Here is an 18,531-nt window from a genome sequence, read left to right on the forward strand (position 1 = left end):
AAAGGACCTGATGCTCTTGCCACCCTTGCTCTTGCCACCCAATCTCTTGCCTTTCACCCCCACCTTAGCTAAGGCTGTTCTCTTCCATGAGAACTTAACACTAATAAAACTGTACTATGCACAGGTTCGCTTTAGGTGGTTATTTTTTACAGAAAACAAAGGCGCCAATGCTGTTAATCACATCAAAGAAGAGGAATATTTGCAAATGAAAAGGCAAAAGTGGTTGAACCAGTTACACTCACCCTTGGAAAGTCTAGCATGGATTTTAGGAAGTTACTCTGCAGTAAATGTCCTCAGTTCAGGGTGAGGGAATTTTTTAGCAAGAGCAAGACTCAAAGTGGCCTAGGTAGATTGCAGGCCTGATTCCTCATGGGAGAACCTATCCATGGGCATGGGTCCTATGCATCTCTGAGTGGGAGCTGGGCCCATGCCACGCAGAACGGTCTCCTACAATCATTCACACGTTTAACTTATGCACAGATTTTAGGACCTATCTTTATTTAATTCTCACTATGGTAAACCATCTCATTTAACCAAATTCAAGTTTAGAGGCTTAATAAAAAGAAGGGAATGGAATAGTGCTTACAGATAGGCAAAAATACTTCATTATTCTCAACCCACTCATCTACCATTGATGTCTAGAAATCTGATAGTTAATTTAAAGACAGAATAGTTCAAATTCCAAGACACCTACATGTAGGCTTTTTCTTTGTTTTTTCTTAAGTCTAACCCAATGGTTCTCAAATTTCAAAGTGTATGAGAATTACTGGGTGCTTTGTATATACATAAAACCAAGTGTATTATTCTTTATGGGTGAATTAAAGTACTTCTAAGCAGAATTTTGACTATAAGCAATCCCCTAATTCAGACTGGTACCTGTCTGGGCCTATTAGGAACTGGGCCACATAGCAGGTGGTGAGCTTGAATGTAATGAATTTGAATCATCCCAAAACTTACCTCAGTCCATGGAAAAATTGTCTTCCACAAAATTGGTCTCTGATGCCATAAAGGTTGGGGACTCTTGCCCTAATTAATAAATGACTTAATTTAGTGTAATATAACTTTATAAATATTGGGTTGGCCAAAAAGTTCCATTAGTTATTTTTTTCTGTATGGTGGCTCTAGTAGTGCTTAGCTGTCTTTAACTTCATTAGAAGCAATTTTGTTAGATTCTATTGTGACAGCTATCATATCAGTGTGCATTTTAAAAACTCATCAAAATTGGTAAATTTTGTGCAGCCATTTTAACACTGAAGATGAAAGAAAATACACAACATTTTCAGCATATTATACTTTATTATTTCAAGAAAGGTAAAAACAACTGAAATACCAAAAAAAAAAAAGATTTGTGCAATGTATGCTGTGCTGTGAAGCACAGGTGCTGTGACTGATTGAACATGTCAAACATGGTTTGCTAAGCTTCTCAGTACTATTGGCATTTTGGCCTAATAATTCTTTGCTGTCTGACTGTCTTATGCATTGGAAGGTGTTTAGCAGCACTCCTAGCCTCTACCCACTAGAAGTCAATAGTAGGAGATAGCCAACATAGTCAAAATATCCAAATCAATAAGGTAGTTATTGGTGAAAATGAAAAATGTGTCCTTTATTTTATGGAAAAAACTAAATGGACTTTTTTGCCAGCCCAATACATATAATTCTTTTACATAATGTGTATTACTAAGTAATCTACTGACTTAATTTATTATAATATAGACATCTTTCCATGGTAATCTCTCTTTATTAGGGGAACCAGAAGGGCAAATGACCATTCTTCTTTTTTTAAGATTATTTATTTATTTATTTTTAGATAGAGGGGAAGGGAGAGAGAGAGAGATAAACATCAATGTGCGGTTGCCTTTCGCATGCTCCCCACTGGGGACCCAGCCCACAACCCAGGCATGTGCCCTGACTGGGAAATGAACCAGTAATCCTTTGGTTCAAAGACTGGCGCTCAGTTCACTGAGCCACATCAGCCTGGGCTGCCTGGTTACCATTCTTAAGAACTACAAATGTCACAAGATGAACAGTTATAACCTGTCTTAGTTAGTTTGGGATGCTATAACAAATACAATAGATTGAGTGGTAAATAACAAATACTTATTTCTCAGGGTCTAAAAATCCAAAATTAAGATGCCAGCATAGCAGCGTCCTTGGTGAGGGCCCCATTCCTGGTATGACCTCCTCATGTCCTCACCTCCTTGGTATGTGCATTTAGAGAAACCTTCTGCTCTTCCTCTCTTTATAAGGGCTCTAAGCCCATTATGGGAGCCCCACCATTATTACCTAATTATTTCCCAAGGTCCACACCCTTAAATGCCATTACATTGAGGGTTAGGGATTCAACATTTGAATTTAGAAAATATTCTACATTCAGTCTATAGCAGAGCCCTGGTGCAGTAATTGATTCAGGTGAGGACCATCAAACGCTAGCACCACCAAATGAAAGGTTGTTGAGCAAGGACATTCGCACAACCTCAACCTCTGAATAACTTAACATTTACAAAATAGAAAATATCTCTTCAGGATAAGGAAATCTGTTGATTATGATTTGCATCAAATGATTAAACTTGAAACCACCGCTAGCTGGGAGCTTAATATCATGTCATATAGAGAGTAATCAGGAAGAAGTAACCTGAACAAACGGCAGAACAGGAAGCCTCAGACCCTTCTTTCCCCCACAGAAGCACAAGTTCAACAACAACACATGGACAATTGTCCTTTGTGAGAAATCTTGTCATATGTGAAAACATGGGTGACCCTGGAGGAAATCAGTCCAAGTGGAATAGGCCAGTCACCGAAGGACAAATACCACATGATTCCATTTGTATGAAGTATCTGAAGCAGTCAAGCTCATAGAAGCAGAAGGTAGAATAGTGTTTGCCAGGGGCTGACGGGAGGAGAAAATAAAAGTTGTTGTTCAGTGGGTGTAAAGTTTTACTTACACAAGATGAGAATGTTCTAGAGATATCTTCTACACAACAATGTAAATACAGTTAACAGTACTGTACTATACACTTAAAAATTTGAGATGGATGTCCTATGTTTTTTTATTACAGTAAAAAAGTAGATATGATTGCTGTCACATTTAGCAATTTTGTGTAACATTTAACCACAAAATCCCAGTGGCAGACAAGTGAAGTTTTTGCTTATGCGTCTGCAGATTGGCTGGGGTTCTACTTAGTTGCCTATAAGGCTTAACCCAGGTGTGGTCTCTAGTCAGGTTAGATCAGTACATCACCCAATTTTCTGATATCCAGGAAATGTTATTCACATGTTAATGCAGAAAAACAAGGACAAGCCCAATTATTCATAACATATCTGCTGACATCCCAGTGGCCTCAACAAATCACATGGCCAAACTCTAAAACTTGGGTAGAAAATATGCTCCTTTAGCTAAGGAATATTAGAAAAGTGGGGAGAAGATTTTTTTTTTGGACAATGAGTTAATTTACCACAGTCATATTTGCAATATACTGCAATGCAAAGGTCTAACTTGATGTAATCATAAATAGACAAACCCAGAATAAACAACATTCTGCAAGATATCTAAACTGAGTCTCAAAAATAGTCTTTAAAGTAGAAAAATACCAAAGTAAAAACACAGTATGAGGGAAATTTCTCTAAAGTAAAAAACCCTGAAATTACTGATTGGATCCTAGAACTTTTAGAGCAACTGAGGAAATTTGAAAGCATATATTAAATAATAGTATGTGTCATGACTTATATATAAATCTTTTATCCACCTTGAATTTATTTTTGTGTATGGTGTAAGTTAGTGCTCAAACTTTATTTTTTTGCATGTAGCTGTCCAGATCTCCCAACACCATTTGTTAAAAGAGGCTATTTTTATTCCATTTTATGTTGCTGCCTGCTTTGTCAAACATTAATTGACCATAGAGACTTGGGTTTATTTCTGGGCTCTCTGTTCTATTCCATGGGTCCATCTGTCTGTTTTTATGCCAGTACCAGGCTGTTTTGATTATACTGGCTTTGTAATACAGCTTGGTATCAGGTATTGTGATCCCTCCTATTTTGCTCTTCTTTCCCAAAATTGCAGCAGCTCTTCAGGGTCGTTTATGGTTCCATATAAATTTTTAAAGTGTTTGTTCTATGTCTGTGAAATATGCCATTGGTACTTTAATAGATATGGCATTGAATCTGTAAATTAGTTTGGGTAGTATGGACATTTTGATGATGTTAATTCTTCCGATCCACTGGAAAGCATTACACTAAGCGCATATGGAAAGACAAATTAAGCTAAGACAAATACCATATGATCTCACCCTTAACAGGAACCTAATCAACAAAACAAACAAACAAGCAAAATATAACCAAAGACACTGAAATAGAGAACAGGCTGACAGTGACCAGAGGGGAGAGGGGAGAGAATTTCAGGGGAAAAGGGTGAACAGTTTGCAGGAACAAGTATACAGGACACATGGACAATAACAAAGGGGGTGGGGGTGGAAATAGGAGGGATGTGGGGAGGGCTGGGAGGGTGGGCTGGGATGGGGGTAAAAGGTAGAAAACTGTACTTGAACAACAATTAAAATAAAAATTTTTAAAAAATAATAAAAAATAAATAAATATAGTATGTGATTCATATTAAATTCTTTGGGTGTGATAATGATACAGTGGTTAGTAATAAAACATCTTTATTCTTAGGAGACCCATTCTACTTATTTATGAGTAAAATTTTTATATCTGTAATTCCTTTTCAAGTAGTTCATCAAAAAATATATGTATTTACCATATTTTTGGACTATAAGATGCAATTTTCCCTCCAAATTTTGGAGGAATAATGGTTGTTAATGCTGCTGTTGAGTTCTGTATACATTTACATTGTTGAAATATTATATTATTTATGTTATTAAATATTTTACCACATTTTTTGCTTCAAAATTTTTTTCCCTATTTTCTTCCTCTAAAACTTAGGTGTGTCTTATGGTCCAAAAATATGGCATATAAGTAAAGGTGAACAAATCTATTAAAAGGTTAAGAATTGAGTAATATTAACAATTGATTAATCCAGCCAAAAGATGTAGATAATCATTATACTAGTCTTTTTCCTTTTGTGTAGCTTTCTAATACATAGGCCTGAATTAATTACCTCAAGAATTCATGAAAAATGTAATGTAAGTCATGTTGAGGAAAAATCAGAGCTGTTACACTAAATTCAACAGATTGGGGCTATAAAAATTATATGCTTATATACCATTTAGTTTGCCCCACACTTGTAAGTTATTCAATACCCCTAAAAGCAGAAAGGCTTGACACAAAACTTGGCACTTAGGATATTTATTTAGTTATGGTATTAATTTGATTTGGAGGAATAACCATTAATGACAGAGACAACTGTATAATACAGAAATATTTATAGTAAGAATTCCAACAAAGAATAAAAATAATGTGTGGGCTATAGAAGGTACAGCTGAGGAACCCAGAGTATGCCTCCGCCTCCTGGTAATTCTGACACCTGGTATCCCCTGGGTTCATCTGTAAGGTTGTACTTCCACCCCCAGTAACACTCTCTGGAAATAAAAGGTCCTCTGGTTTGTATGAGGTACTTTCTGAGCAAATGCATTCTTCAGACAATTTGGTGTTCTTTACCAAGTCCCCAAGAACCCACAGCATGTGCTTCTTAGAAATAAGTTAGATGAGGTTCATTAAGAATTTGATCCTATTCAAGCATCAAATTCTTACTTTGCTTCTGACCCCAGAAGAATTAATCTTGTGGCCCTGGGCCCCTGTTCAGGGAGGATCAAGAACAAAATGAGAGAAAAGAGCGAATGCAAACTTGGCTGTTAGTATGCATATCCCGAGTGATTACTTTCCAATCTACATACAATAAATTCAGCAAGAGTTTTCTGTTCTGCATTCTCTTTTGGGAACTGCAGCCTGTCCTGATGAGAAGTTTGCTCATTAATTGGAAGGAGAGCTTAAGGATCTTATATTGTTTAATTCCCATTTTTTGACAAAAATAGAGAGAGAAAGCTAGTGTTCTAAAGAGGGACAGTATTGAGTAGAGAATAAATTTTACCTCAAGGAGCTTGTTGGTTCAAACCTCAGGAGCTTCCTGGGTGAACTCTGACTCTGTACATGGTGGGCAAGGAGAGACCTTAGAACAAGGAACCACTCTAGATTGGTAGGTTTAACAAGCAAGAGTACTTACATGGAAGGTTTGTCTGGAGTAGCTACAAGACTGGTAGATCTTCTCACCTGCCTGCCAAAATTTTTAAAGTTTATGTAGAGGCCTTACCTAGGTTCAGTCACATATTCAGTCCAGGTGGTCTCTACCACACATTGCTCTCTCAAGCCTGTGTCCTTGCAAAGGGCTCTGGCTGTAAGAATGGTGTGTGGAACCTACAGTGGTTAAACTTACAGAGCCCAGGGGAGGAGTGGGAAGCCTCCAACTGCCCCCTCCAGTTTGCAGGTGAGTTGGTCACATCCTGTGGATGATTTCCTCCAAAACTCCACCCCTCATGACCGGTGCTTATAATCTTATATGCCCCCCTCCTCTGCAATGAGCACCAAGGTGTCAGCAAGGGGTTTCATTAGCATGAGGACAGCTCATTTGCTGACTACCTGGTTACACTGAGGTCAGATATCACAACAACAATATAGGCATATGCAAAACAAAACACAGATTAGGATAATTATTTCCAAAATAGGTAACAATTTTTTCTACCAAGAGCCCTGTGATCCAAACCCTTGATTTATTAAGTCCCCAACACTGATGATTGGATCACTCAGAGAATTCACTTGTGTCTTTATGTGATTTAATAAAAATGATATAGCCCTGGCTGGTGTGGGTCAGTGGACTGAGCGCTCACCTGCAAACCTAATGGTCGCTGGTTTGATTCCCATTCAGGGCACATGCCTGGGTTGTGGGTAAGTTCCCCATCTGAGGGCATGTGAGAGGCAACCAATCAATGTATCTCTGACACACATCAATGTTTCTCCCCTTTCTCTCTCCTGTCTCCTCTCTCTAAAAAAAAATAAACAAAATCTTTAAAAAATAAAGAGGATGCATTAGCAGACTCATCAGGTGTGAACACACAACACTGGATAATGGCACAGGTGCCTCCTTTTGAGGCAAGGGCACCCTAATTTGGAGCACAGCTTTTCTCATCAGAGACATTTCAGCATTAAGTAAAGACAGGCTTGCTGCCTATTATTTAAAGGCTGCTATATGAATACAGTAAGTGTTCGTGTGCTATAACATCCTTCAGGCCAGTAGACTGAACAAAGGTGGCAACCAAATGATCATACTAATGGAAGAGGAGTGGGAGGTTGGCAACTTTCATTACCATGTGGCAAATTCTCCCCTGTGCCCAGGGAAAACCCAGCATGGAGTGGCTCAACTACCCAGGTAGCATACTCAATAAATACCTGGACAGCACAAGTGTCAAACCAATCCCTATCTTGTAATGTGACCAAATGACTACACAGTTCCAGTGATATATCCCATATTCCTGTGGAAATATAAATCCCATATAAATGGGATTGTTCTCTTTAAAGTGATTTTTCTATTCCCGGTACAGGGGGGCCTCCATGCTCAAATGTCCATAACCCTGGGTGAGCCACATGTATTCCTGAGGCCACCTGCCATAGCACAGGCCTGAGGGACCCAGTCCTCTTTAGGGTGGGTGCCTTTCATGCCCAGGTGGATGCTGCTGGCCAAGATTGCCTCCAGCTGAGGGCTGTTTGAGATGATTGATCCATTGATCAGAGGCCTCCTGTTGAGGCCTCACTATATATACTGGTTCCCCAGAAATAAACAAAAGACAATGACTCTGGCTGACACTAGAGCTGAATGTATGCTTGTACATAGTGGCCCTCAGAAGTTTTCTGGCCTTCTCAGCACTATCGATGACCTTCTCCAAAAGAATGACCATATTTTCATTTTTACTACTACAATTTAAATTTTATTAAAACTATCTTAAAGTCATTCCTTTAGCACTTAAGAAAACCTTTTTTAAAGGCACTTGAATTGTACAACCAACTTATGAGAAATATTTGTGTGCTCAGAGATGGCTTTACCTATAAAATGAAGTTGGACTGCTTTTGCCTTTTTATTCTTTCATTGTTTTAGTCCCTGTTCTGTCCTAAACATTTTTAGTTTCATGTGGTGTTGAGGCAGGAGACAGTGTAGGAAGAACTCTGAGACTGCAATCCTGTTACCAGCCGGAGTTCAGCATCCTGGTTGCTAAGAAACACCTTTTATCACTCAGTAGAATGAATAGTAAACCAAGGCAGGGAGGAGGAGTGACACATGTCTCACCCACTAATTGAGCAGTCCTGAGCCTGGTCTGGTCATATTGCCAGGTGTTCCAGCATCACAAGAAACACTATGTTAGGGAGGAAGGAGGGAAGTCCTTAAAATTCTATGTAGCGTTTCCACAATCTGGGAAAGAAAGCCTTGAAACTGTGTTTTCATCCCAGGGCCTGGAATGCAGGAGAGGGTCCATGGTGCCCAAAGAAGAAGTCCATAAAACAACTTTGGTTAATTGTCTACCTCTGGTCACTATCAGTTTTATGAAGGAGTCCCTAGTGCTTACAGAGAGCACTCATAAATAGCTTTGGGAAAGTGCCCCAACTTTAACTACCTCCCATCATGTATCTGTTTTACAACAAGACGAACAAATGTAATCTGGAGCAAGAGGAGACAGACTTCATCTTGGGGTCCAGAGCCCCACACATACCTACATTTGGGTAGTCACGTCCCCCAGGAAAACTGGCACTACATTTATCCGTTAATCAACATGTAACTGTTTTTTCTCCTATCCCACCAACTATACGAGTCCTCAGAACAAAGGACCCCCTCTCTGGGCGCTCAGGGTGCTCTTGGCTCTCCAGTCTCTGGCTACCTGGCCTCAGACCAACCAGGGTTTTCAGCTGTTCTTAGTTTTGGCTCCGTGCCTTGCCCTGAACTTTTGCCTTTCACCCCCGCTGCACAGACTAGCTAGGCCCGTTCTCTTCCATGGGAACAGATCACTAATAAACTGCTTGTGCACTAATAGATTTGCTAATCTGTAATTCTTTTTTTTCTTCCTCTTCTTGTATTTATTAATTTTAATTGTTGTTCAAGTACAGTTTTCTTTTTTTTTTTTACATTTTTTTTTAAGATTTTATTTATTTATTTTTTTAGAGAGGGAAGGGAGGGAGGGAGAGAGAGAGAGAGAGAGAGACATCAATGTGCGGTTGCTGGGGGTTCTGGCCTGCAACCCAGGAATGTACCCTGGCTAGTACAGTTTTCTGTCTTTTACTTCCAGCCCTCCCCACCTCCTTCTCATTTCCACCCCCACCCTAGTTTTTGTCCATGTGTCCTTTATACTTGTTCCTGTAAACCCTTCCCCTTTTCCCCTGAAATTCCCTCCCCTCTCCCCTCTGGCCACTGTCAGCCTATTCTCTATTTCAGTGTCTTTGGTTATATTTTGCTTGTTTGTTTGTTTTGTTGATTAGGTTCCTGTTAAAGGTGAGATCATATGGTATTTGTCTTTCACCACCTGGCTTATTTCACTTAGCATAATGCTTAGCATAATCTGTAATCCTTTACATGTAGCAGCAAGAAGAACCAGGTCTCTCCCACTAACAGTCTCTGATAGTGATTCTAAAAACCATACCTTTCACAAAAAAATCAGCTTTCTCTCTCAAATGGATTCATAACCAACTACCTCTTCTCCACCCAAACACACCTTCTAAAGGCTTCTTTGCTTGACAGGCCAGCCAAGTGTCTCTACACAAGTCCTCCCAGGACAAACATCATGTTATTCTAGACCAATGACAAACATGACTCCAAACTGCAGGAATGGAGAGCTTTCACCACTATGAAAGGAAGCACGAGTAGTTCAAGGAAACACGAGTAGGCTATCTCACTTGGTATAGTAACATTTAACTTGGCAGAATTTAACTTCAGCTGAGAAATCTAAAGTCCCTTTCAGAAGACTCAAGTGTCAGTCTATGCTTTAGAAAAGTGATTTTGGTCTGTTTGCTTTAAGAACAAAATAAGTCTTCTCAAGACCAGGAAAGACATACCAAATCTTGGTGGGCCCAGAGGGACATGGAAATACAAATGGACTTGCCTCCACCATGCTACCTTCAAGAGCCCTCCTATGGCCATCAAGAAGGAAACTATAGACAGAAGGACCTGGGCAAAGACATTGAGTTTAAAAGGCCTGAAGAAAACTGTCTTTGGGCTCAACCATTATTAAATTACAGAGGAAAAGGCCATGAAGTTCAGGTTTACAAAATTACTAGACAGCAATATTAAGATTTAGAATTATCTCATATTTCTAGTCCATCATGGCGTACTCCCTACTCCTTTACCTTTGCAGATTCTACCCTCCATTTTAAATACAGGTGAATCTTGTCAACATGGATTTGAACTGAACGAGTCCACTGATGCACAAAATTTTTAAAATAAATGTCTGAACTTTTCTACCTGCTTTCAGGAGTGTGCAGATGTGGAGGGTTAACTGCAGGCATTGCTCTATGCCATTCTTATATAGAGGACTTGAGCATCTACAGATTTAGGTCTGTGGGGGGATCCTGGAACAAATCCCCCACAGATACTGAGGGACAACTATGTTTGGGGGCTCAAAATTCATACATAGATTTTTGACTATGTGAGAATAGGCACCATTAACCCAAGTTGTTCAAGGATCAAACATATAACCATGGTAAAAAATATAAAAAAAAAACTAGCATCAATCAATATGTAAGAGTTTTACCTTTGCCCTCATCATTTCCTTTTCACTACTTTACAACTGTTTCTTTAAATCATGAACACTGTCTTAAACATCTATATATACAAGACTTGATTTAGACTGTTCTGATTTCTGTAATAAAACTCTATTATCACCTGCCTCTTAATCAAACATTCTTCAGACCAAATGTTGATGTTTTGCCCCTTACTTAATACCATCAAAACTATTAATCACTTTTTCAATAAACAAAGGAGACAGGCAAGAATATTTTTTCTTAGCTCTTCAATTTTAGGAGTATCTGAGATCACATGATTGAACTTTTTTTTATTATATTATTAATAATCCCTCTTACTAAATATAGTTAAAGAGACGGAACTGTATACAAATATATGTAAATATCTGTGTATATGTGAGAGGTGTATGTAGACCCTATGAACACATATATACACATATATGAAAAAACATACTGCATAAGATCTGTGAATAAAAGTAAGCATAATAAAATTAAAGATGCTATATTATGGTACCAGTGCTTTCTTAAAATTTTCATCACTCAGGAAACAAAATAAATATATAAACATTGGATTAGAAGTTTTAAATTCTGCTAATTACTAGTTAGTACCACTACATCTTTTTAAAGTATCTGTATGTGTCAGAAACTGTTCTTAATATACCAGATATAGTACGTTCATAAAAGTGCAGCATACGCTCAGCCTACCAAGGAAATGTTACTTGAGACCCTTAGTTTTCTGATTAAAGACTGGAGGTAGTTGAAGCTGTAGCTGCTTTGAGATGCCTGAGAAGTAACTACATAGGTGAAAGAGGACAAAGAGGTGTTTGTAAAACAAAACAGCTCCTCTGAAAAATAACTCTCTAAAAATATATGAAAAACATTCCAGTCGTATGCACAGACAATGGAATGCTGATTTGGAAAATATAAGTATAAGAAAGGACAATGGTAGATTAAAACTCATTAAAATTACATCAGCTTATTGTATATCCTTAGCTAAAATGAAAATGATTCTTTTATAAAAATGTGTATGCTTCTTTTTTCCCTTTATACACAGTAGTCCAGCAAGACAATTCTCAGGTATATTAATGCCTATTCCTAGTCCTACAGTGTATTTTTCTATAGACAAAAAAGTGTCAGGTCATCAGCCATTCAGTACATATGAGAAACTTTGTAGAAGAAACTTTGTTTGAGCACCAGCCACTGGGCTGAAACAAAAAGCAGGCAACACCATCCCCACAGTCTCTGTGGGAGTTTTATGTGGAATTCTAATTAACCAACCCTCAATTTCTTTTCAGATATTGGAAAAAACAATCTGACTAAAGTTCCTAAGGAATTTGAAAGGAAAATATGCATTTATTTATGGCATACATTAGAAGGGGCTCCCTGCAGATTCTTCAGGAGACTATTCAAGCACTGTTTAAAACATTTCTTTAAGTCATGAAATTGAAATGCCATTTATCAGATATCGACCCCCCTGGAAAATATTGACTTACAAACAGAAAACTGTAGCATTTCAGTGTCTTGGGGTTGATAAGAATAAAGTCTAGATGATAAATCTTTGGAGCACAAACACCCTTTGTAATTCCCTATTTAATGGCCATCCTGTTGTGAACTACAAGCTCTAGGAAGGCCATGATAGTGCAGGCTTATTCATTGCTCTCTCCCAAGGTTAAGCACAGAGGCCAGCACAAAGGAGGTAGTCAATAAATATTTGTTAAGTTCTTTTCTAGTAGCTTCTTTCTAGACATTAGAAGAAATGGAGGACATGAAGAAGATCCAATCTAAGCAGAGAACTAAGAGCCTTTTGACAGAGGAGCAGAAAGAAAATCCAGAGAAGTAAATCCCCATTTCTTTGTTACTGCTGCTCAGATTTTCTCTCTTTTTGCAAGAAAAGCTCACAATAATAATGGTAGATACAGTGGCATAGATAAGAGAACATACAGATAAATTATCAGGTTTCCTCTGATCCATGATTATGCATCACATCACATTTTTGTGATTTGGCCCAGATGTCAATAATCTAATGAGAAATCTGTGAGTTACTTATATGTATTGTTTTATTTTAAACAATCAATCAACACCAATGGGCATCAGAATGCAGTGTTTATTGTTGAATTGTTTGCCAGTACTCATCCTTAACAACCTACGGGGTCTGGCTAAAAAATTCAAAACTAGTACAAATGTCCACACATATGATAAGAATTGTGCATGTAAAATCCAGCATAGCCTATACAATGTTTTCATTTTAGGCACTGGTTCATTTGAAAAAACATCTGTGGCATGTTTGACAACTAAAATGGATGAAACACAGAAGCTCCAAAAAGACTTCCAGACAGGCTGGTGCCTGCTCTTGCCTATGAATTATTATAAGCCAGTATTTCAATGTTAACATGCATTCTCTGGCTTCGGTAATTATTCCACGAGTCTGTGTAAAGGCTGTTTTCACATGGGACAAAATTACCATAGGTAATTGCATGTAAACAAATATCTGCCCTTCCATTGGGTAGTCACAGCATCACCAAATTCCCTTTTCAGGAATACACTTGACATGTCATCATTGAAGTAATTAGCATGCTTGGGGTTTTATAATAATGTATGAATGCATCAAATTTTCACTAGAGACTTTTGTTCTTGTCAAAATCTCTACCATAACAACCTGTGAATTACAATAGAAGGTAATTGGAACACAATGTTCCAGAGGAACTTGTTGAAATATGAAGCTACCTCTCTACGGCACTAGTTGGAGAGACAGGTGCAGATTTCCAAGCTCTCTATGCTATTTTCCTGAGTTTCTATTCACACTGTAACTAAGGAAGTTCAAGTATATGAGCCTGAACTCGTCACAATGAAATGGTGGTACAAACACATTAAAACCAAGGAGTGTTCCCCATAATTCAGTCAAAGCAATTCAAAGCACAATGCAGAATTCAGGGACTTCCAGTGATCACTTATCTGCACTAAAAGCAGCTAAACTATATTGATTTTGTTTACTTATTTGCACCTTGATCCAAAAGCTTTAAATGCATCTTACAAAACAATAATAATATAATAGGACCTTATTTTTTGTACACTCCTCATTCCTTATTTTTTTATTGTTGTTCCCTTACAGTTGTCACCATTTTCCCCCATTACTCTCCCTGTCCCTCCCTACCCACCCCCACCTCCCACATTCAGTCCTCCTTGCACCCCATTGGCTTTGTCCATGGGTCCTTCATACATGTTCCTTGACTTAATCCTTCCCACTCTTTCCCCTGTTATCTCCCTCCTCCCCTCCCCTCTACAATAGGACCTTTAAAAAGTAACTTTGGAACTCCAGGGGGGAAAAAAGAAAAAGAAAATGAAGTTAGAGGTGAAATTAATATACAAAATACATGCCATGAAACCTAAGTTTGACACTGAGTTTGGTAGTAACACAAAGAACAGGACAAAACTTGTGAGGCCATTTTTCAGGGGAAGCACAACAGTTCCTGGTAGGCAAAGTCATCTGTCCCAAATTAATTCTATTTGATTTAGAAAGGCACATTGTGATTTATATTCCTCACAGGATTTACTTTCCTGAATAATCTACACTAGGGTTATTCAGATTTTGCATACTCAATGGTACGTTATAAAATAAATATTTTGGTCATAACCATAAACGCTTAAAATAAAATTATTACACATACATAGGATATTGTTTCATGAAATTTTTATATTAATTTCTGTGTCAATATATGTACTAGACTGTCAATTTTTTAATTTATTCATTTGTTGTAAAAAAATAGGTCAAAAATCCCTGAGCTGATCTGATGAGTCCCTACTTACTTTCACTGGGCAACAACAGGAAAGTAGACATGAAAAACACATAAAATTGGGGTGAGAAGGAGGTCAGCACTTCAGTGCCTTGCTCACTGATGAAGGCAGCTGTATGAAGATGAAGTAGGTTCTCTGTAGGGTTCTTCATGAAGCTTTATAGACAAAGTAAGTCCCAAAAGACAATTATCTTCAGCCACTCTCTTGGTATTATTCTTGATGAATTTTAATATTAAGGAGAGAAAATAATAAATATTAAAGTTATCTCCAAATCACAAGTCAAACAATACTACTGCTGAAAATGAACCCAGGTCTTAATGCCTGCTGTAACAAAAGCCAAAGAGGTTTATTCAGGGGCTGACAACCTGAGAAGATGGGGAAATCTTGTCTAAAGATCATCCTAACAGCTCTGGTCAAGCTAACTAATTTTATAGGTCTGAAAAAAAGGGAGGGAGAACTTTGGACCTGTAGAATGTGAAGGACATTTCCATAGGCCTTGATTTTTATGGTCAGCATCCTTGAGTTGGCCATCAGGTTACTTATCAGCTGAATTCCTATGACTGGGTGGTCGAATCTGCCAAGGTCTTGAGGTAAGGCTGCTTCTTCATTTCACACAGGAACTGAAACTGCAGATAGCTGTACAACATACTAATAAAAAATCTTCTAACATGCAAGCTCTAGTTTCAAAAGGAAAAAGTCAGTTTAGAGTAACAACCTGAGTTTAACATCTACTGAGCTTAACATGGGTTTCTTTATATAGATTTTTTAAAATAAGCTTGCTTTGTTGCTACATTCTTATTTTAGTCTTATTCTACAGTTAGTTAGACTAATATAAATAGTATAGTATGTTCATTCCCCATTACACTGGCACCAGCTTTAGAGCCAGCTCAGGAGAACTCGGAATTGTGTGACTCCTTACCCCTAACCCTCCCAAGTACAGCATAAGACTCTCCTAATCTGTTCTACAAGCTTCTTAGTGTCCTGACAACATTCTCATATGCACACCCATCTCCCTCACTAGACTGAGAATTTTCAAAGATAGAGATCGTGCCTTCCCGGCAGCAATCACATGCTTGGCAGTTTGTAGACACTCAGAGCCTATTTGCAGAGAGAATGAACACATGAACAGGTAACTATTCACTGTTGCTCCTGTGTTTCTTCAATGTGGTCAAAATGTCCTTCATAATAAGGTGCACCTGACAATCCAACAGCCTACAATGCTTTCAGAATTAAGAAAGAATGGGGCTTTTAATGTTAACTCATCCATTCTAATTTTTAAAATTAGTCAGTCACTCTTATCAAGGATTACAGATCAGTTTCAGCTAATGTGCTGATATTGAAGGACTAACAACATCTCCAAGGCTGACTCTGGGCAGTTAGCAGAAGTGAACTTGGACTGTCAAATAGTGCACTGGAGCAGATGACAATAGTCCATGTGCCACATGTCTGCCATCACCAAATAGCTAGGTAGAGGACCTACACATTCATCTATAACAGGTACTGGAAACTGGTTTTGTTTAAAGGAACACCTCCAATCTTCCCAACTCCTCCTGGGGAACAGACAACCATAAAGAGTTAAGGGATGAGCAAGCTACTGATCATGATTATTTCAATACAGGTTCAGTGTTGACATTAATAGTAAAACCATTAGTTTCCAAGTGGGAAAGATGACAATAGAATTTATTGTACACAATCTCTTCTCCCTGGAATGGGGAAGAGGAAGAGAAAGAGCAGTCAACATTAAGGCTGTAACTTCTAAAATAGGTATTTCATAACTGCTATTTAACAGCAATTTTTTTAAATAAAGTAAGCAATTATAGTACTTATAGTCGACTTGTAAAACTCATTCAGTGTTTGTCATTTTTTGATGGATAGAGATTTCTCCATCTCCTCCAGGACCTGCAGGGTTGAAATAGGGTAAGTGAATATCTTAAATGCTACAGGAGATATGCATTTCAAAGGAGGTCCTTTGTTTTGCTTTGTTATTCTTAGATCCATGTTTATATCCAAGATCTCTGTAAAGTAGAAAGCAATGTACTCTAGGGGAAATTGTTCACAAACCAAAGAGAGAATTCAAAATTATGGGTCAAGAGCCATTTGCTTGCAATTATAATGAAAATTCAGGGTTAGATTTCAGTAGGCTGCTTGATCACTAAAGCATTGTTTGTGCTGCCTTACCAGAGAAATTAAATAATGGACTCTTAATCTCATTCATATCCCCAAATAATTCTGAAGTATGGTAAGTTGGCAACACTTAGAGAAGCCCCACTAATGTCCTCTGGGGTTGGTAGAAACTTCCTAATGGAAAGTAGGATCAGTGGAAGCCACTATGCCCCAGCAAAAACTCAGCAGATTAGGGAGAGCATTACTTCAGAACAGGTGTGCTGAGGAGGCAACACGTGAAAGCCCACAAGATTTGAAGTGCCCTGCTCTTGACAGAACTGGCCTTTGTATAGACATTTAATAAATGCTTACAGAAAAAAAATGTCTAAGCCCAGTTAGAATTTTATTTAGCAACACTTGGGCATCAAACTGTACCTGAGAGAAAGTAGTTTAACTGGTTCTGGGAAGGACATTATGAATAAATAGATCTAGACAGAGCCCTTTAGGTAGAAAGAAACAACATGGGAACAATGCAAACATACTAGAGTCACAGGAAAGAGAGAAACAGGGAAAGAGAAGAGACCATAACATGCAAGATGAAGTAAGAACTGAGACTGGCAATCTGGAAGGAAAAAAAGCACTAAAAACAGGAGTGGTCAAAACTGCATTATTAAAAGAACACATCTGTAAAGCCATAGCCCCAGCCATAGTGATAAACAACAACAAAATGAAATTAAAATGACCATAACAAATAAATTATAAACAGGAAAAAAGAAAATGTATGTGACTAAAGATCAAATTAATCACTTAGAGCAAGGGTCTTCAAATTTTTCTATAAAGGGACCAATATTAAATATGTTAAGTTTTGCAGGCTTTGTCACAGCTATTCATCTCTGTGGTAATATATTATATATTTAATGCATTAATATTCATGAAATATTTAGAATAGGACTTAGGCATAGTAACTGAATATTATTATCATCAATATCAAGACACACCCAAATTAAGTTAAGGAGCTTCAAAAAAATCCATCAGGCATTTAGGCAGAAAAAGTTACCCACAGTGGAGAAATCAGGCTGGCCTTAAACTTTTTCATGGCAATGTTTAATTCCAGATGTGAACAAAACAGTGTCTACCACGTACTAAGGAGCAATATGTGTGACCCAGAGTAGTACACCCAGCCTGGTCGTTCAAGTACAAAGGCAACAGGCAGTACTCTCAAATATAAAAGAATTCTGAGATAAAGAATTTATAATCCCTTTGCTAAAAAATTAAGTAAACAAAAAATTTTAAAACTACCTGACAATAAAATCCAGCCAACCAAGTGATAAATTAAAAATCAAACTCAGTAATGGAAAAGTCATGGTAAAAGAACTAGTGCTGAGTATTGCATCCATTTAAATAGAGAACTCATAATGATTAACAGAGAATTATGTTTGCAGAACAAAATGTAATGCTACAATGCTGACAAGGAAAAATAATTTGAAACAAAAATCATGAGGTAGAGGGAAAGAAAGAAAGGTTAAAAGATGTAGAAGGTTCTTATCTCCTTATCTTTCCTATCAGACTGCCTATCAAGTACTATTTAAAATTGACATATGAATTTTTTGTCATTTTATATTTTTATTTTTTTAATTGGTTGAATACAGTTGTCTCTATTTTCCCATATATGTGAACTTTTTAAAAATCATGCCTCCAATCTTGCCAAAGTTCTTATGCCATTAGTGAAATTTTGACAAACAACATGTGGGATTCCCAACTTCCCACTCAAATCTTTTCTTACTTTTTACCTGTACCCATGACTAGGGCATGTTTCCCAACCTCTCTTGTATCTATATGTGACCATGTGACTAAGTTCTGTTCAATAGAATGAGAGCAGACCTAAGGTTCAACTTCCATCAGTGTGATCTTTGA

At 37.7% G+C, this 18,531-nt stretch overlaps 1 long non-coding RNA gene across 1 annotated transcript in view; it reads right to left on the bottom strand.

The window, feature by feature from the left end:
* Positions 1-16,341: 16,341 nt before the first annotated feature.
* LOC118497342 overlaps positions 16,342-18,531 on the bottom strand; it is a 51,795-nt gene continuing 49,605 nt past the window's right edge. The window contains exon 4 of the long non-coding RNA XR_004899869.1: positions 16,342-16,413. This is a non-coding gene — a long non-coding RNA (uncharacterized LOC118497342). The remainder of the gene's footprint in view (positions 16,414-18,531) is intronic.

Source organism: Phyllostomus discolor, chromosome 11 (assembly GCF_004126475.2).
Source record: "Phyllostomus discolor isolate MPI-MPIP mPhyDis1 chromosome 11, mPhyDis1.pri.v3, whole genome shotgun sequence".
NCBI classification, from domain to species: Eukaryota; Metazoa; Chordata; class Mammalia; order Chiroptera; family Phyllostomidae; genus Phyllostomus; species Phyllostomus discolor.